Here is a 26,049-nt window from a genome sequence, read left to right as displayed (position 1 = left end):
TAACGTAACTCTGTGCTTGTTCTTGTGAGGCCTCAGGCAGAGAACTTAATAGCTCTGAACAATGATTTCCACACTTTTAGGCCAGGCAGGAAGCATAGCCATGGTAGCCTCAATGTATATTGTATTTAACACACTGAACACAATTGTCATTGTATATCAAGCACAATAAACATTAGCCCTTCTAGAACAACTCTTCCTATGAAATGTGAAGTCACACAGGTGAGCATCTGATGAAGATTCTAGGGCCAACGGGCTATGTACTGGAAATGTCGGGCTCTGTTCAAACTTGAAGACATCACACTGCAGAGCATCGTTAGAAGGATTTTTTCTCGACATTTTACTTTTCCCATCAGTTCCCAGTACACTTCTCGTTACCAAAAACTTCCAATGGGGAGGCTCAATGTAATTAAAAGATTGATCTTCTGGAAACAATGCTTAATAACAGGCATGAAAAAGGAAGACTGATTCTGCATTTTCAAACATTGTCTGCAAGTTAATTTAACCTGAGCTGTGTGTGAACCATCTAGAAATTCTGGGATCAATATGTTCAGACTGAAATCAATGGACTAGAGAAGAGGAAACCAACTCCAATTGACTAGTTCATTTATACCAGAAGAGCCTTGTGGGGAGCATGCCGGTGGAACCCCATTACCAGGTAGCCCTCAGGGGCAACTGTTGGAGATTTTGCTTATTCACTGAAAGAATAAAACAATTTTTTGGATATGTATATTTATTTTTCTCTGTACTAGTCATGAAAGATAGTGTCCTAGGTTCAAAATCACTGAACAACCAATCAAGAACATCTGTATCCATTTTCAATTTTTTTATATCTAAGGATGGAACATCACATTTTCCTTATGTTCTATCCACTGCTAATGGTTGGACATTTTTTTTCAGAAACCATTTCAACATTATTAAATCAGTACTTGAACAAAGCCTGGCACAAAATGTATGTGTGGTGTGTCTCTGTGTGTGTATGAATACATACATATATACACACATATAACTACCTTTTTATCCTACATTATAACTGCTTGGACCTTTATCTCATTTTTTTCTCTTCTTCAATGAAAAATTGCCTTAAAAATGACCTACACAGTCATTCCACACAATGAATTATTACCTCTAACACTAATGTCAATGAAAGTCGAATGAAAGAAGCTGAAATATAGAGGGCAGAAGAATCCTCCACATGTTCCCCTGCCTCAGTTTGCAGAAAATGTGTACATTTTCACATCTGTGCGATATTTAACCCAGGGGAAAAAATATGTAAAACCTCCTGACCCAAGTAGTTCATTGACTTTCACTAGATCTTCCAAATTACATGAAAGTGAATAATATTATATATAATATTTTGTTTTAAAAAACACAGCACAATTTGTTTCCTGAGTGGTGTGTGTCAATTTATTTGTTTCGTGCACATTTTGTATTCATACATCTTTCAGTAAAGTAAAAATCACTGGATTGTAAGTGATCCCTGCCACACATCAGAACATTTTATAGCAAATAAATGATATATATGGAAACACACACATACATGTACACACACACACACACACATACACACACACACACATGAACACTTTCTCAGCTTCCAACTGGCAGCAAAGGTGTTTGTAAACTGAAATTACAGATTGAGACCAGTGAGCTAGGCACAAAATAATCTTTAAGAAGCTAACCAGTTGCAAGCAAAAGCATAAAGAATCCCATGGGAACATTTTAAATCCACTTTGTTCATTCATTTATTCCTTGGAAAATGTAAACAACCTTTCCTACTTCTACATTTTCCAAGAGTGGCATATAGATAAGATAACCACCGAGGACAACGAACTCTACATGGGTGGTGACTGAGTGACTATTCAGTTTCAAAATAACAATTTAATCTCTGAGAACATTGTTTGTAGCTTGCTTCTCTGTTGCTGTGATAAAATACTGACCAAAAGCAACTTAGAGGAGGAAATAATTTCTTTGAACGGGTTATGGTCCTTCACTGAGAGAAATTAGGCAGGAAATCGAGGCAGGGTAATCACAGATCAAAACCTGAAGCAGAGACCACGCAGGGACACTGCTTACCTTCCTGCTTATTCTGGATTGCACAGCTGCACTTCTTATCCAGCCATCCCATCTGCCCAGGGATGGTGCCCTTTACAATGATCGGGGATCCCCACATCAATCAGCAATCAATAAAATGCTCCCCAGAAATGCCCACAGGCCATTCAGATGGGGGTTAATTCCTCAACTGGAATTCTCTCTTCCCAGGCTATCACGAGTTAAATTTTAAAATATCTAAGTTCCTATTATTGTCAATATTTTTTTATAACTTAATGCACCATAGTTTTAGATTCTTCTCAAGTGTTCCTTTTCATTCAGGATCTGTTGGATTCCACAGGAGAGCTGTTGTGAAATACAGGAGTCAGGTCTTCAGGTTTGTTAGCATATCTGTGCTAGATCAGTTATATGAGTCTTTTCTAATTTTTAATTTATACTTTTATTATATTTCATTTTTAGAACCTTAATGCATTCTTTCCAGTAAGTGTCATTATTAAATATGACCACATACATTTTCAACTTTTGAAATGGCACCCAATATAAGCAAAACTCCCAGTACTTTTGAGATTGAAACTGTTTTATAAAACTATCTCCAGGAAAATCAATGTTCTCTATTTACATTTTTAATTAGTAAGTTTCCAGCTTACCTTGCTTATATCATTTCCTTGCCTTAAGGCAATAATAACTATATACTATGTTCTCACAAGTTACATTGTGTTGTAATAGCTTCTTGTATATTAAATATTACTTGTGAGTTGTCTTTAGAGATAATTTTTTTTGTAATTTCATGTATGTGTACAGTGTATTTATGTCATATCCACACTTATCACCAGTTCCAACTCCAACCTCTTTGATATTCTCCTCCCAACTTCATATCTCTTTCATGAAAAAAACTTATAACCCATTGAGTCTTATTAGTATTTCTCTTATGTTCATGAATATAGGGCCATCTACTGAAGAATGGGCAACATACCAGGGCTACAGTACCAAAGAAAACCAACACTCTCTCTGCTAGCTGTCATCAACTGCCAATGGATTCTCAGCTAGGGGCGAGGCTTCCTCCATGGAGATGAAGAAATTTTAAATACATTAAAACATTGTGTTATTTAAATCTTATAGAAAATTGGTTTATAAAACTAATAACTTAAAAATTCTACTATATTTCTTTAAAGAATGGGCAACATCTTTTTTTTATTTAAAGTATCTTTTCATTTTATATACCAGCCACAGTTCCCCCTCCCTCCCTCCTCCTGCTTCCCTCCCACCTTCCCCTCCACCCCACCTACCATTCACTCCTTAGAGAGGGTAAGGTCTCCCATGGGAAATCAACAAAGCCTAGTTATCAAGTTGAGGCAGGACCAAGCCCTTCCCCACTGCATCAAGACTAAGCAAGGTATCTTACCATAGAAAATGAGCTCCAAAAAAACAGTTCATGCACCAGGGATAAATCCTGGTCCCACTGCCAGCAGCCCCACAAACAGACCAAGTCACACAACTGTCACCCCACATTCAGAGGGCCTAGTTCAGTCTCATGCTGGCTCCCTAGCTGTCAGTTCAGACTCCATGAGCTCCCACTAGCTCGGGTCAGCAGTCTCTGTGGGTTTCCCCATAGTGATCTTGACCCCTCCTCCTTGCTCATATAATTCCTCCTTCCTCTCTTCCTTAACAAAAATCTATAAACATACACAGAGTGTCATCCTCACCCTTCATCAAATTAACTTCTATTTGTATCAGACAGAGACCATTACAGAAAAACACAACAAATCAAAATGCAGATTTATGGAGCCCAGTATCAATAGATATATCCACAAAACACTCACATACTTAAGGACAAGGGAACATTATTGAAGGGGGAATAGAAAGATTATAAGAGTCACAGGATCAGGAAGTTGGCGTGAGATTGTGTCTCCTAGTAATAACAGAGGCTACACTCACAGCGTAGCATCAACATAACTGCCCACATGTGAACTGAACAAGAAAGACATCAATGAGCATACCAAACAAGATGGACAAAACCATCAGGCCTCAACCCTACACAAGGAACTACAGGCAACTGAGTAAAACTGGGAGTTGAGGAGATGGTTTTCCAAAGGGAAAAGAACACCAACTGGTTGTCCAGTGCCAAAGAGTCAGCCCTTAAAACATACATACAAGTAGTACGATATAGACTTAAGAGGTTATATTTAAGATTATATATGTATATGCATATACATATATGCATGCAATAACTATTTTAAAAAGAGGCCATGAATTTGAAGGAGAGATAGAAGGAGTATATGGGAGGGCTTGCAGGAATGGTATAAGAGGGAGAAATTAAATTATGGTCTCAAAACTGAAACAAAGAAAAAAATCCATCTCAGGAATATTAGATATTAAATATTCTTGTCTATATTCAGAATGGCTCCATATATTCTCATCTATGATACTTCAATGTCCTTCCAACTTTCCAACATAATGTATTTCATGGGAGTGGGAAATATATTTTATTCCTTTTCACTAAAAGAAAATTATGGAGAAATTTGAGCAATATAGTATGAGGCCTAAACCGTATTACAGAATCATGTATTTCGCTCACCTTCTCTTAGGTCTGCTGTAATGTGTAGCTGTTGTTGTTTGTTTGTTTGAGACATGGTTTCGCTACCTAATCCTGGGTGTCTTGGAACTCCCACAGAACTCTGCCTGCCTTTGCCTTCCTGTTTTAAAAGCATGTGTCACCACATCCAGCCTTAATATATAGCTTTGAATTGTGATCATCGCAATCAAAAATGCCAAAGATTTTTCTTCAATATCCTCTTATGTATCTAAGGGAATGGACATGTGCTGAAATAGGACTACCACCGATTTGAAATCATGTTACTCCTGGTCTGTGGTTTCAGTGTCTCCCTCCACTTAATTCTGCCTTATCATCCTAGTGATTTCCTTACTTGGAAAGCTGGGTGTCGAAGAGTTAGAGCTTCCCTGTCCTACAGAATAATCTGCACACCAGGTCCTTGCATTAAGCACATTGCTCATGATTGTGGCAGAGCTGCAAAGGAGGCCCTTCTGGTATTCGCTAGAGGATCCAGATGGAGTCCTCCCCACACAGCCCATGAGTAGAAGTCAAGTTTACCTTAAGAATTTGCATTCAACCCTTCCTTCGCCTTTCAACCTTCTGTCTTCTCTGTAACCGCTTTCTCTGTTAGTCCTGCCTTCCATACCACAACCACACCATCCCTTCAAAGTGTCCATAGCATATTTTGTCCAAGTCCGGAGTGCTGAAGTGTGAATATCATCAAATCAGGGTGGCTAAGTTTTGAGATGTGTAGTGTTTTCTGCCTTCTCTTTGTGGTCTCTGTCTTTAGAAATCACATTTTCCACTTGGGTGACAGACAGAACTCCATTTCCGTCTAGTCCTCCTTGCTTCCATCTCAGAACACAAAGTCAAACTACATCATTTAGTCACCTTCTAAACTGTACGGACTTCAGATAATGCCACATATGGGCCTTCAGATTTTTTTCCGCTTCTCCTGTTTGGATGACTGAGATTAATTCCCATCCACACAAGACACATCACTAGCACTTGTGCACTTTAACATTTCACAAATCCGTGATATTCTGACAATAGAGAGAAAACTTTCTGTGAGTTACTTTTGGAGAAAGGGTTGGTTTTTTTTCTCCATGGCATTAGTATAGGGCTTTGTACTTTTGAAAAGATTACAAATGCATTATGCTATTTGATCCTCACAAAAATCCTCTGAGATAGGTTGGACATTTTAAAGACAAAGAAATCAGCTCAAAGAGATTTTCTAGCAAAGCTGGTTAGTTAGTTGGAAATTGGCCCTCCTGACGCTTACTCTACACACTTTCTACCGCACCAAGGGCCAGCTGAAAGTGTTGAGAGCAAAGTTTTCTAAAGTTTTCAGTACATCATTTCAAAAAAACGTGTTCATTCTTATTTTAAGACATTCATTTCACTTTAGTGATGTTGTGAGACCTTGAAAACATAAAAAGCTCACTGCCTGAAGGAGAAAACTTCCACACACACGGGATGACATTATATGAAGATTGTAGCTCAATTTCTTGCTATGTCAGATTCTAATTATAATAAGGATTTGCTTGCATGTCTTTGAATATTTTTCAGTAAATTTAGAAACATCTATATTACCTGGATATACCATCATAATTTTTGTGATCTTGCTATTATCAGATAGTCATGGCCTATTAGTCATTCACAGCATAAAACATTATACTAGCCATGTAATCATACCCATTTTAGACTGAAGCCTATAAATTTCTAGCCTCAGAATGGAAATTTCTTGAAAAATATTTGCTATATCAGTTTAAACTCCACAAAGTGATATAGAAAATGCCTAGCATTTTGCTTAGTATTTGACATTTTAGCCAACATGCCACTTTCTTTTCATTTACATTTCTTTAAATTTAATGTTTTTATTTTACCTTTCAGGAAGACAAGACTTATTTTTACGTAGCTCAAATTATTCCTTATCTTTTTATGTTCCTATGTAATTAAGAAAACGCCTCATATGTTTCTGAATCATAACTGGCCACATGGTTCTTCAATGCTCTCCTCATGAATACATGATAATTTTTCAGGTAATCACAGGATTAAATAACGTTATCTATATCTTGGGTGTTGAGGAGATTGAGAACTCACTTAAGAAAGGGCTATGAAGTCGGGCGGTGGTGGTGCACGCCTTTAATCCCAGCACTCGGGAGGCAGAGCCAGGCGAATATCTGTGAGTTTGAAGCCAGCCTGGGCTACCAAGTGAGTTCCAGGAGAGGCGCAAAGCTACACAGAGAAACCCTGTCTCGAAAAACCAAAAAAAAAAAAAAAAAAAAAAAAGAAGAAAAAAAAGGGCTATGACAATTTACTATGATAAAAGTTACTTCAATTCCACATCTCTTTTTCCACATAATTTTATGAAAGCCCTTTCTTTCTGGTTATATCACTTGGGAAAAAAATTAAAAAAAAATACTATCTAAATGCTATCTTACTTGCATTGAAGAAATGTAAAACAGTATCATATTTCAAATTTTCTTCTGGAACTTATTAAAATTACCAATGTGCAGATTTGTTCATTGATGTGGAAGCATTTACCCATAGTATAATATTCTACTATATGAAAACGCATTATTGATTTTTCTAAATATAAACATTGGGCTTGTTTTCAGTTGTTTGTTATTAACTTCAATAGTATGGGTATTTTTGTACACATTTTCTGATAGAGAGTACCAATTACTTTTCCAAGGAGTAAATTGATCGTGACATTGTTTTGTTATAGCCTATTATTTTGGGGAAATCTATAAGACAAGTATAAAATAACTATATTCTTATTCATACAGTGTAGTGCTAGAAGTTATTTGAGGAACTAAGTCTTAGGTAAGATAACAAGATATTATATTCAAAAGACTTGTTAACAAAGAAAGAGGAACAACATTCAATAAACAAACAAACAAAAATATAAACAAAGCCATCCTTACATTTAAACTAGTCCAATTTTTGTTTTGGGTTTTTTTTGGGGTTACATTTTGTGTTATCAAAGTTGTCTTATAATGCATGCATTCTAGAAAATGGCATTAAGACAAACCCCAGGGTTCCAACTAGCACAGCAGTAGAAGGAATAGTCAAGGAGAAATGTGCTTTGCTTCAACCAGCCTATGCACTCTGTGAAGCAGAAAGACCTAGAGGAACCCGACACTGGTTATAAATATTTATGAATATTGTTATAGCATCAAAAGTTATATTTGGAGAGCAATCAGTGAATACAACTGGGGTGCTTATGTCTGCAAACCCAAGCCTACAGGAAGTACAATCACCTCATGTTTGGACACGGAGTCAAGGATGGAGAGAGGTTGTGGGAGTGTAAAGACAGAGGAGAGACCTCCGGGGAAACGTGGAGAATGACCACAGGAAGCCTAGAAACCGTGCTCAGAAGTGTCACTATAGGGTGAAAAGGTAATCCTCCGACTGTCTTTTAAGGCTCCTGCTGCATTTGCTTGAAGGGAAAATAGTGACAATTTTTCTTGGGGAAAAAAATTTCAGGCACTAAAGGCATATAGGGGCCACAATTTCAGAGAAAGGGATAAATTCAATTGTTCACAAAACCATAAAAATGTTTTCTTTCTGAGTGCGAGAGACAACAAAAACTGGCTTAAGACACAGGATTAGAAAAGAAGAAGACATAAGAGATGAGCAATAAGTTCGTGTCCATAGCTTCTGTAAACTATTGGTAAACACAGAGAAATCGTGGAGTGATGTCCCAATCAGTTTCTCTGAAAGGATGAGGTGCAGAGGGGTAGACGCACGTGTGAGTTGAAAATGGAGGCAGCGACAAGGAACGAAGTACCAAGGGTTGTTCAGTCACCACAGAAGTGCCTGTTGCAGTCACTCCCCCATGACTGAGTTCACCAGCTCCTCTGTGTTCCCCGGCATCCTCTTGTGGAGGAGGATCTATTTCTTCCTTATAGCAGCTCATCAAAAAGCTGTCCGGTATTCACAACCAAGACTGAGTTCCCTGTATTAGTCACTTTTCTTGTTGTAGCAACAACAAGCAAGTGAAGGGTGGGAAGGCGTCTTCAGGCTCAGGACAGGGAAGGCTGGTGACAAGAGCCTGAGGAAGCCAGTCAAGTTGCACTCACGTAGACAGCTGAGAGAGATCAGTGCAAGTACTCAGCTCACTTTCTCCTTCTGACGCAGCTCCCGAATGCACCCCAGGAAACGGTGCAGCCCACACTAACCTATGCTAGATAACTCCTCAGACAGGCATGAAGGCTTGTCTTTTTGATGATTCTAAATGCTATCAAATGGTTAATAATATTAACCATCAGTTCCCTTTCAGCCTGGAAAATAGTCTTGCTGTGTCCCTTCCCTCAAAGAGATCCAGTCTCTCTTTGCTCTCTCCAACATGAGCAGTTGCTTAGAATTGATCACAAATGCACACACTATATCCATGTGAGCACCAACTGTATATTCTAGACAGGTGTCTTAGGAGTTAACTTATAATACCCTGTAATGTGGGCAAGTATAATTGTCTTCATTTACATGCAAAAACAACAATTTGAAGATGAGAGGTTAAACAGCCTAAATACATCCCAGTAATAATCAGGAACATGAAAACATGTTATGTATGTGTGCCCCTTTAATCTGGGCTCATTTCATTATCATTTATTGAGTATTCTTTAAAGGATAAGCTAAATCAAATCTACCTGGAGGTGCTTAGTAAAAATGAAAATTTCTAGTCACATGCGACTGGAGAAGGGATCTGAAACCAACATCTTCAATAATTTCCCCCAGGTGATTCTCATGGATGATGCAATTTGCAAAATAGCACCACCATAGTTCACAGAACCTCTCTTTTATTATCTCTATTATTGTATGTATTAAATTCAGCGGTGGACTAGTTTCTCCAGGGCAAAAATCATGTCTTATTTCCAAGTGTATCTGCCATGGTTCATAGCACTGTGACTTATATGTAATATATACTCAATAAATTTTGGTTGAATTATTGTCAATTTCTGTGTTTCATCAGGATGAAAATTATTATGAGACTATTAAAAGCCAGCAATGAATTTTCTTTATGTGGCAAGCTATGGGAAATATATCTAAAGGTTCAAATACATACACACATACATATACTCATAGGCTCACTTACACATATTAACTGCAAAACATTTGGAAGAATTTAGAAAAATAAGAATGTAAAAGATCACCCAAAGGCAATGCCTTTTGTCATTTTCTTTATGAATTCCTCCTATGTATATATTAGATTCACATATCTAAATATTATGTACATATCGATGTGAATATATACAGATAAATTATGTTTATTTATAATTATGCAGAACACATTTTGTCAACTTTTATTTGATACCATAATGTACCACTGCTATGACTTAAGTGCTAACTATTTCTGTGTTAAACTTTTCTTGGAAAACTTGTGTGCAGATTTTCATAAAGTTTCCAAAGAGTTTTCATCCTCTTTCAAGAATGGTGAATGCTTGGAACTGAAGCTGGGTCAATGGGTTAAGTAAGGTTAAAGGTTAAGGGTCTTATCAGTTTGCTGTTTCTTTATTTGGTGATTACAGAAAGTTTTCTGTGACCAGTAACTTAATGGAATCTTTCATAAAAACTGCCCAGATTAACTAAGCAAGTCCCCCTAATGGTTTCAGAAGAGAAAGAGAATCTAAGTCCAGCACAAGACTGCATCCTGAGGATTTAGACTGCTAGCTGATTGTCAATTCTAAGGGGCAGGAAATAGGAATCATCTGTGAAACAGTGACTCTAGAATTGAAATTCATTTTTTTTTCTGATTCTGTTCACACATCTCAGTAGAATTATACTTTCACAAAAATTTTACTACATACTAATGGTGAAAAATATGCATTGTCTTAATGACTACAAATGGAGTCATTTAAAGTAAAAGATGAAGGATATGATAATTGAAATATCCCTTTCTTCCTCTTCTAAAAATCTACTATTAGGACAGTAAAATGGTTAAGACACAGAATTGAAAAAAAAATAATAGAAAAGGGCATGGAACAAAAGCATAGAAAAAATAGTGGGTGAGGAATATGAAGGATAATCTCTTAGGAGATACAGGCTGGCTGGGAAAAACTAAGAGCCAGCACATACAGTACTGGAAGTAGCCAAATGTTCAGAGAATGTTTATTTTAAGTTCTACTGGAAGTAAGAAAAAACAAATATAATGTAGAAAGCAAATGGGTTAATTGAAGTCTTCAAAGACAAAACTTGAAATGTCCTCCATCCCACAGCAGGAAACACCCTTTTCCAACATCTACATAAGACAGGAGGCTGGGGAAGAGGCAACAGAAGATGGACCCCTGCCTCACGCCATATGTAGAAATTAACTCAAAGTAGATAGGAATCTAAACACAAATGCCAAAGCCACACAACTCCTAGAAGATGTGTGGGCAAACGTTCATGACCTTGATTTGGCCGTGAGTTTTAGATTCACACTGCAAACATTAACAATAAGGGGGAAATACACAGCTGGATTTCATTAAAATTTAAAATGTTCCTGAATCAAAAGTCTTCATTTTAAAAGTAAAAATATAGCCTACCTAATATGAAAATATACTTTAAAACTACTTATCTGATAATGATTTCATAGCCAGAAAATAAAAGGTGCATTTATTATTTCAGAAACAGAAAGACAATTTAACTTACAAGTGAACAAATATGAATAAATATTTCCCCTAAGAAAACATAGCAGTGCCTAACGGTCAGGCCTATTGCTCAGAATCATTAGACACTAATTGACAGGTTAGGGAACCAAGGCAAAGCACACATGTTGGTAAGGGGAATTGAGAAATTAGAAACCTCAGGCACTCCAGCTGAGAACTTAAAATGGTTCATCTGCTATAGAAGACAGTTGCTCAAAATACTCAATCTAAAATTGCCTTGACACACCCAGGCCACACCCAGCCGCGCACCAAAGCAACTTGAAAGCTAGCAAAGGCAACAGCATTTCAGTGCACCACCACTCACCACTGTGGAGGAGAATGCATGAGCTGAATGCTCACTGATAAATAAATAAATGAATAGAATGCAACCAGATATACTGGAGAATTATTCAGCAAGAAAAGGGAATGAACTTCTGTCATAGTGTACGACATGGATGGCTCTCTAAAATATGAAAGAAGCGAAACATAAAAAGTCACATAAGTATCTCCATAAAATATCCAGAATATGTGTATTCAACAAGATGGAAAACTAATTTTTGGCTAGAGAAGGAAAGGGAAGGTAAGTTGAGACTATTTGATGTGCAGAGGGTTTACTGTGTGGATAATGATAATTTTGGAATTATATAGAAATGCTGATTAAACAACATCGTGAATTCACTAAAGGATTTTGTCATGTCTTTTCAAGATGATCAGTTTTAGATAAAGTGAGCTAAAAATAACCCACAGGATCCATGGAGAAGAAGGCACCAGGCACAATAACAGAACCTTGTACCACTGCAGAATACAGACACTGGGCTAAAGCAAATTTACATAATAAATATTGTGATGTGCCATTCTTGTTCTCCAACTGGATCCGTAATTCTGGTATCAGTGTTTTCAAAATCCTGAAATCTAACTCTAAAAGAAAAGGCCTAAAATATGCAGCATGCCCAGGCTGAATTGTACTCACAGGTCATCCAACAAAGTCCTCCACTGATCCCATTATCAAGCAAGTAGCAAGTAACAAGCATACATGTTTCCTTAACATACACCAACAACAGTGAACACCATAACGTACAACCATGTAAAAGAGAAACAAACCTATGCAGACCACTAGGGAAGATGAAAAGCTACACCACTGGCATCTTCTGGAAAACATGAGTGAGAACCCATGAAAACAGTGTTGACTGTAGCATTGAGAGAGCTGGAGAAAATCCAGCTCCATGTGCTGAGAGGTGTCCACACGAGAGGACTACTAAGGCATGTATTTAAGCCAATAGAAAGTCTTTATTAGCGAGCAAGTGATTACACTGGGTTTTAAGGATCCCTGTGTAGCTTGGAGCCTTTCTCAGGGTGAGCTTTTAAGCACAAAACCATATTCTGGGTTGACATACTTCAGTTAACAAGAACAGTTAGCCAGAAGCAGAACTACAGAAGTCAAAATGTATGGTTAGAACATTTAGAGACTTTCCCAGAACTATGGATTTTGATGTATTAGGTCTTTTTTGTTGTTTTTGTTTTGGCAGGTGGTGCTGCCTACTTGCTGAGTGTTATGGCCTGATTGGGACTTCCACCACAGAGGCAGTTGTGCTGAGGTCTGGGGGCCTGTTACATCCCCCCAATGTTTTTATGGAAATGAGTCAAATCATGGACTCATCTGGGGACAGTGGGTTATATTGCCTTTTTAGCAATAATAGTTTAACAGAATTTATACTCTCTTTTCCATAGATAGGTAGGCAGTTGAGTAAGCAGCGTCCTATACTGAGAGCTAGAAATAAAAGGATAAATAGTCCAACCACAGTGGTAAAAAGAATTATTAACCAAGGGGACCAATAGAACAAAGGTTGGTGTCAGTTGTTAGATTTTAGATGCCTCACCCTTTTTTTGGAAGGTGATTTTTGACCATGGCTAAACTTTTTTTTTTCATTATCCCTGATTGATTAGGATAGAAACAAGAAGTTTCTCCCAGTGCTATACAGAGACCTCCTTGTCTCTTAAAGAGGAGGTTCAATTCTCTTCGATTCTCAGGAACTACCTCGACTAAGGAGACTACCTGGGCTTCCAAAGGGAAGCAGAATTTTCTAGATGGCCCAGGTTTGTGTCTACTAGAGCACTGAGGGGGTTTTCTTGTTTTTAGGTTTTTTTTAAGTTTTTATTCCCTATATCTAGGGCTGCACTTCCAACTGCAATGGAACCCACAATATCTTCCTCCACTAATAATGGAATGAGAATGGGCACAGCTCCCCATGCATGGGAAGCTCGGAATCTAGACTCAGGTGGGCTCTGCCCTCTTTTTCATTACAGACGAACACCTGTGGTACATCATGCATGAGGACAAAAAGGAGTGAGTCCACCTCCAGTGTAAACAACTCAGAAGATGCAGATTTGATTAAGCCATTAGTGCAAGCAAGCCAGGTAGTCTCTGGGGCCTAGAAATACATTCAACTGCCATTTCTGTGTATGGCTAAAGGAATCTGCATTGGGGGAGCAAGAGGTGTCTTGGTGACATTAAACAGGCATGCTACCCCTGGAGGTCCTTCTGGGTGAGCTTAGGTTGGTCCCATTACAGCTGTTAGCATTGGGAGTGGATTTTACTCTCTGATTAGTTTCAGTTCCAACATAATGTGTGGACTTGGGGTCCAGGCATAGCCAGCAGTTGTGACCTATGCCCAGTTGAGAATGGCTAAGGAACTAATAAACTCTTTCTAGTATCCTGAACACTAAGGGGCTGACTTCTGCTGCCTCCTGGACCTTTTCTTTCTGTGACCACAGGTTGAGGATGATGGTTTCAGTGTGCCCTCAGGCCCTCAGGAGGACTCAGTTTCATAACTCAACTGAGTACCATGGTATCTGCCTGGCTTTTGGAATCTGGTTGGGAGTGTGGGGGAGTGTCAGCCAGGCAGGCATAATACTTGATATGTCTTCTCTTCATTGGTGGACACAGAGTCCCAGGGGTATACTCTTCTCCAGGAGTGAGTGAACCGTTCACTAGCAGTCTCTGGAGGCAATATTTTACAGAAATCTACCTGGGAGTTGGGTTGGGTCTCAGTGAATAGATTGGCTATGAGCTCTCTGGTTTTGGTCTTTCATAATTCTCATTTCCTTGAGGTTTTGGTCTTTCATAATTCTCATTTCCTTAAGGAAAACACACACAAGCATACACACCTTCTTTCTTCCAGGTAAAATGGCCTAAAAGCAATGACACCCATAACAATGAACAAATCTAGCACCCAGACCCTGGTTTCTAACACTATATACCAGTGAAAGGAACCAAGGCTCACTAGATAAGTCACAGACTTCGATACTGAGACAAAGGGTACAAGAGAAGGTTGTAGAGCACATTATAGTGACAAGAGTAGCTAAGTGATCAAAACTCAGAAGAAAATAAAAACAATGGGTATATGTCAATGGGATAAAAGAAAGAATTGAAAGGGCAATTGATAATCTGGAACAGTCTGAAAAAAGAAAAAAGATACAGCAGTATGGAAGCATAAACCCAATGTAAAAAATGAATACACATTAGTGTGTAATACTAAACATGCATGATTTAATAAGCAGAAGAAAGGAACTGCTTAATCCTAGATGAATACCCATACTGATGTATTGACAGCAGGGACCTTATTTTCACCATAGCTTCATTCTGATCACAATCATTTTTTTTTCAAGCTTTTCATTCCAGTAAAACCACCTTCAAATAACATTTCAACACCAGTGTTGAAAATCCATTACATCTTCACAGGTCAAAACTAATACACAATCAGCTTCAGCAATCAATATCTATCAATTCTTGTCTCCCTTTTGGGGGGGATGTTGCTTTATTTAAAGTTTTATATTTTCTCTATAAGTATTTTTGAAGAATCAAGTTATTTTTGCCTTCAGATCTTTCAATATAAGTTCAGCTAAGTAGCTACAAAAGCTACTGGCCATAGTTGTTCTCTTGCTGACAGTACAGACTAGGTTCTCAGAGGGCTAACTCCTATCTCCTCTCTCATGTGGTTCTGGACAATCAATATTCAAGAGCTCAGGTAAAGAGGCTTTTAAAAGAGAGTAAAAGAAATGTGTTTGAGGTGGAGGAAGAAGCTATTCTGATATCAAATTTATGGAATCATAAGGAAGTTAGCTGCACCCATGAAAACACAGGCAATGGATAATCTCATGCCAGCCAAACCCAAAGCGTGGAAACACACATGCTACCACCACCACCACCAAAAGGAAAAAACAGCAAGAATTAACAATCACTAGTCACTAATATCCCTTAATATCAATGGACTCAATTCTCCTATAAAAAGACACAGGCTAACATAATGGGTACAAAAAGAGGTTCCATCTTTCTGCTGCATACAAGAAGCACACCTCAACTTCAATGCAGGCATTACCTCAGAGTAGAGGGTTGAGAAAAGATTTTCCAATCAAATGGACTTAAGCAGCAAGCTGGTGTAGCTATCCTAATATCTAACAAAACACACTTCAAACTAAAATAAATCAAAAAAGATGAAGAAGGGCATTTCATACTCATCACAGGAAAAATTCATCAAGATGAAGTCTCAATTCTGAGCATTTATGCCCCAAATACAAGAGCACCCACATTTGTAAAAGAAACATTACTAAAGCTTAAATCACACAACAAACCCCACACATTAATAGTAGGAGACTTCAACACCCCACTCTCACCAATGGACAGGCCTGCCAAGCAGAAATTTAACAGAGAAATAAGGGAATGAACAGATATTATGACTCAAATGGATTTAACAGACATCTACAAAACATTTTCACCCAAACACAAAGGGTTTATTTTAAATGTGATACAATTCTTTCCAGCTTTCATTTGTAATAAGCATTTTCTGTGTGGTAGACATTTTTGTTTCTTTTAATTGTATCTGAATTACATGTTCTTCCTTTCTTCATATTAACAGTACCTAAACCAACCATATTGTAACTAAGCCCCATGAGACCTCCTCCTCTTCACATACTCAGGGACTTGGGATCTTCTGTCTCCTCCCACATTGTCACTTCCTCCCTCTATGGTGAATTGTGTCCACCAGTGAGCAAGCATGCTACTGTTTCTTCCAAAGAAAGAAAATCCTGCTTGTGACTCTCCTCTTCAACCTACCTGCTAATGCATCATTCTTGTTCTGTACCAGCAAAACAATACATAAACTCTTTCTGTTTCCAATTTCTCTCTTTCAACTTGATTCCAATTAGTCTATGGGTGCAGATGTTTTCAAAAATCACCCATCATCTCTCCAATGTTCATTCAACATCCTATCCTTAATCTGTATCTTCCAATGCCTTTGCATCATTTGATGTTGTTTGGTCCTTACTCTCTCTATTCTGAAATTCTTTAATTACTGTAAGACCAAATTATTTATCACTAGGGTCTTTCTACCGAAAGTATCAAATTAGCAATCACCTGAGGGGCTTCACCTCATCCTCTTTTCCCAATACTTTATCTTTGGATGACATCTAAGTGATTTTCTTGAACCCTTCTTAACCCCTGTCCTGAGATAGGCTTCTTTATCCCAGCAAAGACAGTATTATTCTTCATCATTCAAACCTAAATTCTTGCTATTATTTTACTCTTCTCACCCTGAAGATCCATTCTACTACTTTGGAAAACAAAACTCCCTTAAAAACAAAAGTCTTGAATCTAAACTCCTTCCTTTTCTATCTCTGCCCCTAAAGTTGAGGCTACATTTCTCACATTGATTATTTTGGTTTCCTACCTTGCCTCATTCCTGTTCCAACCATACTTGACTCCCTCTGTCTTCTGTGAAGAAATCAGAGGAAACTTAAAACTGTAAGCCAGACCATGAAACTCACATCCCAACTCTTAAGTTGGTTTGATTCACTCAAAAGAATAGTCAATAGCCTTATGTGCACCTCCAAAAAAAAAAAAAAAAAACAAAACTGGATGATGTTTGTCATTTATTAACAACTGTGTGTGTGTGTGTGTGTGTGTGTGTATGTGTGTGTGTGTGTGTGTTTGTGCGCGTGCGCGCGCATTGAGACAAGATCTTGCAGTATATCCAACTCAAGATCCTCCTGCCTTTTCCTCCCAGTTTCTGGCATCGGGCTGATTTCCCCATGCCTAGCTCTCTCTTACATCTAATATATTCACCCAGAAATTCATCAGAGATGCCCTCCATGTTTCTTCTTCGAAGTTTACATATTTCCTTTCAAAGGTAGTGTTTTATTGTTTGAAGTGATTCATGGAACTAATGAAAAACAGGGAATGCTCAAGTCCCAAAGAAGTAAGAAAAATATTAAGCAAAACCCCACCATCTACAAGAAAATCAAGTCATTGACTTTCCAAACTGGTAAATGAAAATATATGCAACTCAAAGCAACTAAAATGATATTTCTAATGAAATTATCAGATTTAAAAAATTGATTGAGAACCATTGAGTTTAACTTCAATGATCTCGTGACCACAAGTTTGAAATTCTCCACTGGAATCTGATGGACTCCTATGTGGTCATTTTTTTTATTTTTATTTTTATTTATTTTTGAGAGGGTTTTCAAAACAGGGTTTTTCTGTACAGCTCTGGCTGTCCTGGATCTCACTATGTAGACCAGGCTGGCCTCAAACTCAGAGATCCACCTGCCTATGCCACCCAAGGGCTGGGACTAAAGGTGTGTGACATCACCACGCAGCTCAAATTTTTATTTTTGAAAAGTAAAATATGAACCAAGCTATTGTTCACCATATGATACATGTTTTTATAATGGTAACCACCAGTTTTCAACTACTATAGAAGACTAATGCGAAAATATTTCAAAATGATCAAATCTCTTTTAAAACATTTCAAATTTAGAGGTGTCAATATATTTCCTGCTATGGTAATAAAATTGAAACTCTTGTTTACTTTTAGCTCCATCACCAAAATTTAAGAGTTATAGTCCTGATTTTGTTTGATCAGACTGCAAATGTTCAAATGCCTTACTAAATGAGCAGTTCTCATGGCTCCTAATTAATATTAAATATAATTATTATGGTACATTAATATAAATATTTAATTTGTGGTTTAGAGTCAGAGATAACTGAGCTTTACGGAGGTTCTCCATTCCCCAATCTGAAATCCTTCTTCCTATTCCTTTATTAGTGAGCTGGAATTCTGGAATATTTTCTGTTTGTTTGTTTTGTTTGTATTTTTGTTTTGTTTTTAAAGAAAGCATGGTAGCTCTGTTTTCTGAATTCCTTTATTTTTGAAGATGTTTCCTTGCTGACTTTCTACCTGAACTATATATCCACTGAGTATACATTTTTTAACTTACACTTTATAAACTAAATAAATGATTATCTGCTATAGTCTGCCACCAAATGCTTAGTTCTTTCATGTTTCTCTTCAGTTGTATTGCTCCATCTAGTTATAAATTATCCATCCATACTAGTGTAACCAGGGTGTACATTGATGGTAGTTTCTTTGGGTTCTTTTCCTAAGCTAGACTTCACCCTTTCCATATTAAATTCTCAGCCATTTTACTATAACATAAAAAGAAGCCTCATGTAATATTTTTAAAGTATTGTTTTCCTGGGATGTTTTGTTTGCTTGTTTATTCATGGGGTTTTCTACCCCAGAGACACATTCAAATTTTGCTGCTTATTTTTCTTACCCTTGTATTCTCATCAATTTGTTTCTTGCTTACATAATTTGGCAGCCTTTGTGATATCTTAGCTGAAATCTTATGTATACACTATTAATTCCATTTCAGTCCTCTCTATTCTATTTGTTTCTTGTTTATATCTTAGTTCGACATTTCATTTTCTTTCTTTACTCTTCAGTTTCTTATATAATTTTATTCTGAGGTGAATTTCTCACTTTAGCAAATTAATAGTTGTACAAAGTTATCCAATTCCATGGAACACCATCAGAGTGGTAATTTGAATATCTGGGAAAGATCTGACATGTGCTCCTTTTTTTCCCTTTTTAAAATATTTTACTTTTTAATCAGTTTTAAGCTACTATTCAAAGTGATAGATTTCATTATATCATCTTCATACATATATGCCACACTTTGTTCTTAATTTCCTGGATTTCTTTTTCTATTGTTTTTCTTCTCATGCAGATTGCCAGGTGCTTCCCAATGTCCTGTCTTCCTCACAGTGTGATCCTGCTCTCAGGCAGGATCAGAATTTTAGGAACGTGGATCCTTGGAAGAATTATTTCTCTTACTGCCTTTTTTGCAGGTAGGCATGGCTAGAAGGTATTTTTGACAATCCAAATGATGTAGCATGTAATGCGTCTTCTCCTTTCCTAGAGCTTGATATATGGATACAAGGCTGGAAAGCCAGTGGTTATTGAGGTTGAACACTGAATCTTGAAACTTGGATCCCTGACTATCCTAGTAGCATTCTGAAACACCAGAATACCTATCTCTGTACAGACTGTTTTCGTGTGAGAATTAAGTGAGTTTTAAATTTCCTATGCAGCCACCACTATTAGGAATTTGCTTGACTGCAGTTGAAAGCGACTGCTGTAGTCTTCTATTTTTCCTCCTTTTTATTTTTTAGCACTCTGGATTTTCAGATCACAAAATTCCATAATTTCTTGATGTCTTCCTTTATTTGATTCATGCTTGGCAGTGATGCTTAGGCAGGCAGACTCTCATGTTCTAGGAGAGACTCCTTCCTTATTCTCTTCTGAGACTTCTGGTTTCCTCTCTAAGCTGTGGTCTACTAGCAAGACTTTTTGCTCATCTCTCTCCAGCATGGAAACTGGAGCTTGGATATAGGGTGGAAGCATCTGAGGTGAGCAAAGTGTTGGAAATGGGGAGTCTGACTGTGATGTCAGATGCCATTTCTTTCAAGTATTGTAGTCATGGGCTGACTGGTCAGTTGTACCATTATTCAGTTTCTCATTTGTAAAGGAGCGAGCAAACTGATTACCAGCCTTGATGAGTTTTGAAGATTAAGCATGGCAAACAAACAAACAAAGTAAAAGAATTAGAAGTTCACCTAGTGCACCCAGAGTGCTGTGGTAGAGAGTGAACACTAGATCATCATTGTTACCACCTAAACTCTGTCTTACTTAGTCTTTGTTAAATGTTGTGTGCTGGTTATTCAGCTCCTAGCCAAGGATTCACTGTTCTACAGGGAAGCAGACTACAATTTCTGACAATGTATAATGCTGAAGATCAACAGAGCTTGGCAGTGAAGGTAGGTTCTATTCAATAACAATCCTAATGGGGGAAAGAGTGCAGTGTGAATTGAACTCAGATTCCTGACGGAAAAGTGTACTGATTCTTACATGACATTGAGAGCATTAAGAGGAGTTAGTCCACTTGACCATTTCATGTGCAGTTTATGTGTTCAACCAGACAATTCTTATCTTTATAACTGATAGCAGTAGGACAGCATAAAGTAAGACTGTTGGGTAGATCCTGGCCTCTCACAGGGCTGGGAGCAAAGGTAAGAGAGATGTACCTCCAGATCTGCATTCAAGACAATTCTCAGGTCCTTGGAGAAATAGTTCTGAGTTATAGATATATAGTTCTTGAGGACTGAGGATTTGCAATTCTAATCTTGCTAAAAATCCCTATTATAAGAGAAGGATAAGGGGACCTCTGTATTTCCACTAGATGTTAGCTAGAACATTGAATTCTCCTGCCAGGACTGAATGTTCTCGGCAAAGTGTTTTAAGGGACCTCAATACTATATAGTACATCGAAGCTCTTCAAATGTCCAGCTGTACCCATTATGTGCAGACTTCTGCAATTATTAACATCCACAGCTGTTGTCTGGTTCCTGAAGCCATTGGCCACTCCTGGGTTCTGAAACTTCTTGCACAGTTACATGAATATTTGGTACTTTGGTCTGGGATCATTGTCCTCCTTGCTTGTCATTAAGCAAAGTCAAGGAAGGTACTTGCTTGCATATATGGTAGACTAGAAATTCTTTCCACAGTACTTCAGTGATGCTACTTGAAAAATACCTGTCTTGATCATGGTCTTCACCTGTGAGTCATTTAGTGGCTTGTTCTGTTTTCACCTGTAAGCCCAGGTTATGCAATTTGCTTGGTCATTTTAGGTTAATGTTAACTCTACCCCAATAAATGTCAATATAAATGACATTTTCTTCTACTTTTATGAATTAATATTTTGTCTTCTACATCTTTATTTCCATCTTAATAAAAATACCATTTGTTTATTTTATGTAATCTTGTTGGATTTTAACAGCAGAGAACTTGGTACTTTATTACACAAACTTGATCAAGTGAGTTTTTCTGCACTTAATAGGAATTTCTAGGAAAAAGTCACTAAATTCTTACAGCTTTATTACAGTTTCAGAACAACAGTAGAGACTGGGGGAAACTATTTGTAAACTATTTGCTTAATGGACAATGAAATCCTTTTAGCAACTCTTGAAGCAGATTTCTTCTAGGTTTACAGACTTTTAAAGTGGATTATAATCCTAAAAGTCACCATTAATATTAATGGTGGGATAAATTTTCTAATTATGTCACAAAAATAGGTGTGGGATATTGAATTAATTTTAAGCATTGTGACTTATTTCTACTTTAGTAACATTTTGAAAAACCGCAATAAAGAACCACAGCGTGCATTTCTTTTTCTTCTCTCTTTCCATCTCAAGATAATGAATCTCACTTGGACATCAAGGACACGAGAGCTGTAGAGGTCACCGGCAGTCTGTGAACAGCCTGTGATCTGGGTCCACATACCCTAGTCCCTGTTTTGTGTCCGTCTGCTGTTTAATATTGCACAGATTCTCTCTGAGGCATGCTACATTTGCTTGACAGCTGCTGAGCCTAAAACAGAGTAATAAATAGCAGCACGAAATAATGTTATCAAAATCCTCATTACAAATGGTAATATTTAACAATTTTTACCTGTTCCATATGTCCCTCAATTAGTTGGATCTAATATATATTTATATATTTGCTCAGGAAGGAATTTTCCTCCCTTAAGAGAAATTCTACAGAGAAACTCCAACGATCCAAGAACAATTGGCTTAGGTTTGGAGGAACATTTGCAGTGTAGTATTTTTAAGTTGTCCATGAATTTTCTCTGCACCCTGTTTTTCTCTTTTTCCTGACCTATAAAATATAAACTCTTTTTTCTTACATGTTAAGCTGTCAGCTTTGACACTATTTTAGAACTAGCTGTGGGATGTTGTGTTGCCATTATTTCCCCACTCATTTTTTTAACTGTTAAATGAATTCTTTGTATTAAAAATTGTTATTTATGAAGACTTATTAAGCACCATCTATTTTAAAACCAAATGTAGCGAAGCATGAATGTTATTGTTATTCAGATAACTACAGGGACAGCTAGGATCAAGTGCCCATCTGTACCATTTTCTTCCCATTCCCCTTTATTCCATTCAGTCACTATGTAAAGAAGCTGCAGGGGACAGGTGAGATTGGAAGTCCAGTTTGTACTACCTGTACAGGCTACATCATCAGTAAGAGGAAACAGTGGAAAGAAGCAGAAATGCCCATCTCTGGAATTCTGACTGGGATGACTCCAACACACTTCTGCACTTAAGGCTCAGGGATCGTTGCAGATGAGCAGGTAGGAAGATTGTAAGAGCCAGAGAAACAGGAAGTTTGTGGTGAGGTTGTGTCTCCTAGAAATGTCTGAGAAGATCCACCCATGAAGTCTCATCAATGTGACTGCCTAAACAGGACTTGATCAAGGATGGTATCCATAGACATATTAACATGGAAGGGGAATAGCTCACCAGGCCTCAACCCTAGACATAGAACAAGCCCCTAATGAATGCTGAAGGGGAGAAATACTCTTCCTCTGAAAAGGGCACATTAATTGCTTATCCAATAGCAATGGCCATCCCTAAAAACATATGTGTAAAAGTAACATTATACAGATGAAGTAGGTTATATTTAAATATTTAGAAATATATGTGCATGTATGTATTATGTATGTATAAATATAATGTAACAACAACTAAATTAAAAGAGGCTATAAATTTGATGACAGCAAGAAGGGGGTATAGGGAGGGATTAGATGGAGAAAACGGAAGAAAGAAAACTATGTAATTATATTATAATCCCAGAAAAAAATAATTATTTAAAAACAACAGTGCCTTAGGCCAGTGTGGAATATAAAACTTATGTACCAAGTATGTGCTAAAATTTTGTAATTTTGGTAACTATTTCAGAATCTGAGTTGCAGTTCTGTCCTTGCATAAGGACACTCAGCTTTGCCTTAAAGAGCAGAGCATTGTTCTTTCCCCCAACAGTGAATCCAGCTCGGTCTGACATTCCCCTGGCCAGGATACTGCCTCTCAGGAAAATGATCCACCCAAAGAAATGCTAAGGTGATGGGAGGAATAATTATCCTTTAATGAGTTAATAGTTCTAAATTCCACAGAAGTCCCTCCCTAAGGGCAGATGCTGCTGAACTTGCCTACTTTACTGAATTCTAACTCCAACAACATAGGCACGAATTTCTCCTGCTTCTTCCTCCTGGAAGCTGCCAGGATGTACTTTGCCTCCTCTAATGTTTTCTTGTCTCAAACTCCAATAAAGTGTACCTCGAGTTTCTAAACAAACAACAAAATAAAATGTATTTCCAAATGTTTTCTTCCTTCCACCTCCCCACCTCTCCTTCCCTCCTTTCTTTCCTCTCTTTTATTTTTCTCTTTTTCTCCTTTTTTCTTTGACTAGATGGGCAATCCTGTATTATAAGGAAGAAGCAGCTATAGGGTAACCAGGTAAAATTTTTCCAAGTTTATCATTGGCATAACCACAAAGGAGAATTGAGATAAAGAAAGTGCCATTCCAGAGTTCACTATAATGTGTGTGGCTATGAGTACCATCCTTGAGAAATTCAGTTATCGACCTGAAAATATATTAGGGGATGCAGATGTGATGAGTGGGCACCGCAGGAGTAGAGTGTGTACTGCACCCCCCAATACACACCTTGTTTTCAAATTCATAGCAAGTCTTGAAAATAAATGTTTTTATTGTTGGAAACTGTGAACATTTTAGAAGTTGATTCAATAACACACACACACACACACACACACACACACACACACACACACACACACACTTGTCCTGCTTGTTGCCTAGCAAGTATTTATTGCAGGAAGGTTAATAGAAAGTTGTCAAAATATTTTACAGCTCATCAAAACTCAACAAAAGTAAGAGCTACCTAACACTCAGGAAAACTTATAAAGATAAAAATAAGTACAAAAGAGCAAATATTGATGACTTTAAGTAGAGGCCAGCTCTATATGTTCTATTTAGGTAGATAGCAATTATTGACCTACTACCACATCCACCCAGTAATTAATAATTTTTCTTTTGGCTTTGGCCACATAGGAAATTTTATAAAGCGTGCAAACAGAACTCTCAAGTCTGCACTTATGGTAATTAATCTGCAGCTCATATCCATATTAAAATACGTCTGATATAACCAACCCACTTCCTCTGAGCAAGCTTCCTGCTTGGTCTTTTTCAGTCTCACTTCCTCCATGAGTGTGATACTTGTAAACCATAGTCAGTAAGGCCTCCAGAGACCTTCTGTAATTTCTCTAAAATCTATCCTTGGACCGTGTGCATTTCCAATGGTTTCCACTCTACGCATATGTAAGTGCTGTAACATTGATAAGTTGAACTCCTGAATCTAAAGCATGTCTATGGAGATGCATTACATTATGGGATATTATTTCATTACATTTTATGAATCATCACTTCACAAAATTGAGGATATTTTCACCTAAAGTTGAGCAACATCTAGCTTGGATTGTGATGTAATTAGTTGGTTCACATCATAAAATGCAGACAGAGCTGTTTTTCGGGTTTGTTGACTTGGTAACAAGTGTCCAGGCCTGTGTCGTTCGGCCACTCTGCTAATCATCCAGCATTTTCAATAAAAGATCTTCTCCCCAGATAGTTATAAAATAACCCCAATGAGGAGAAGAATTGAACATTTTTTCATATTCATAAGGATATATATGCTGTTTTAAGGACATCCCTTAATTGAAGTGACTCTGATAGTTATGGCAATATGTCCTAGAGTCTTATGGGCCAGAACTGTACCACATAGTCATTCCTGAATTATTCTAAGCAAAAGAATAGAATATTTCTCCTTTAACTTACATCGTTTAAATACATTTAAGGTAATAATTTTTTACTTATATATTTCGTCCTGTAATTTTTATTTCTTTTAGGTTCAATTTGAATATGTGCATCATCTATCACCATTTTAGGATGGCAATCTCAAATTTGATATTCTACAAGTTACTTGATAACTAGCAAAAGGCTGTTTTACAGAGTTGCTTCTTCGTTTAAGGAGGAAAACAAATAAAAACTATTGATAAAATTAAGTTCAACGATTACAAGCTTGTAGAAGTTCAAGTGTGTGCTTACAAAAACTGCTGCTGCCTTAAATTTTATTATGAAATAAAAAAATATGGTAAATATATTGTCATGAATAATAAAGGTTCAATAACTGGGAAATTTAAAAATACAAATAGTAAGGTGACTTACTTGATTTTTTTATTTTATTTTATTTTATTTTATTTTATTTTATTTTATTTTATTTTATTTTATTTTTTTGAGACCGGTTTCTCTGTGTAGTTTTGGTGCCTGTCCTGGAGCTTGCTCTGTAGACGAGGCTGGCTGTGAACTCACAGAGATCCACCTGGCTCTGCCTCCCAAGTGCTGGGATTAAAGGCATGCACCACCACTGTCCGGCAACTTACTTGATTTTTGACAGAACTAATTAAAGAAAAATTACAGATATTTTTCCTTAGAGTTTTGACCAAAAACAAATCAAACCTGTAAAAAATGTACTGTCTAAAATGCTGTGGTAATTGTGCTGGCTAGT

The sequence above is a fragment of the Peromyscus eremicus genome, chromosome 22 (assembly GCF_949786415.1).
Source record: "Peromyscus eremicus chromosome 22, PerEre_H2_v1, whole genome shotgun sequence".
NCBI classification, from domain to species: domain Eukaryota; kingdom Metazoa; phylum Chordata; class Mammalia; order Rodentia; family Cricetidae; genus Peromyscus; species Peromyscus eremicus.
Note: the sequence above shows the minus strand (reverse complement) of the source record.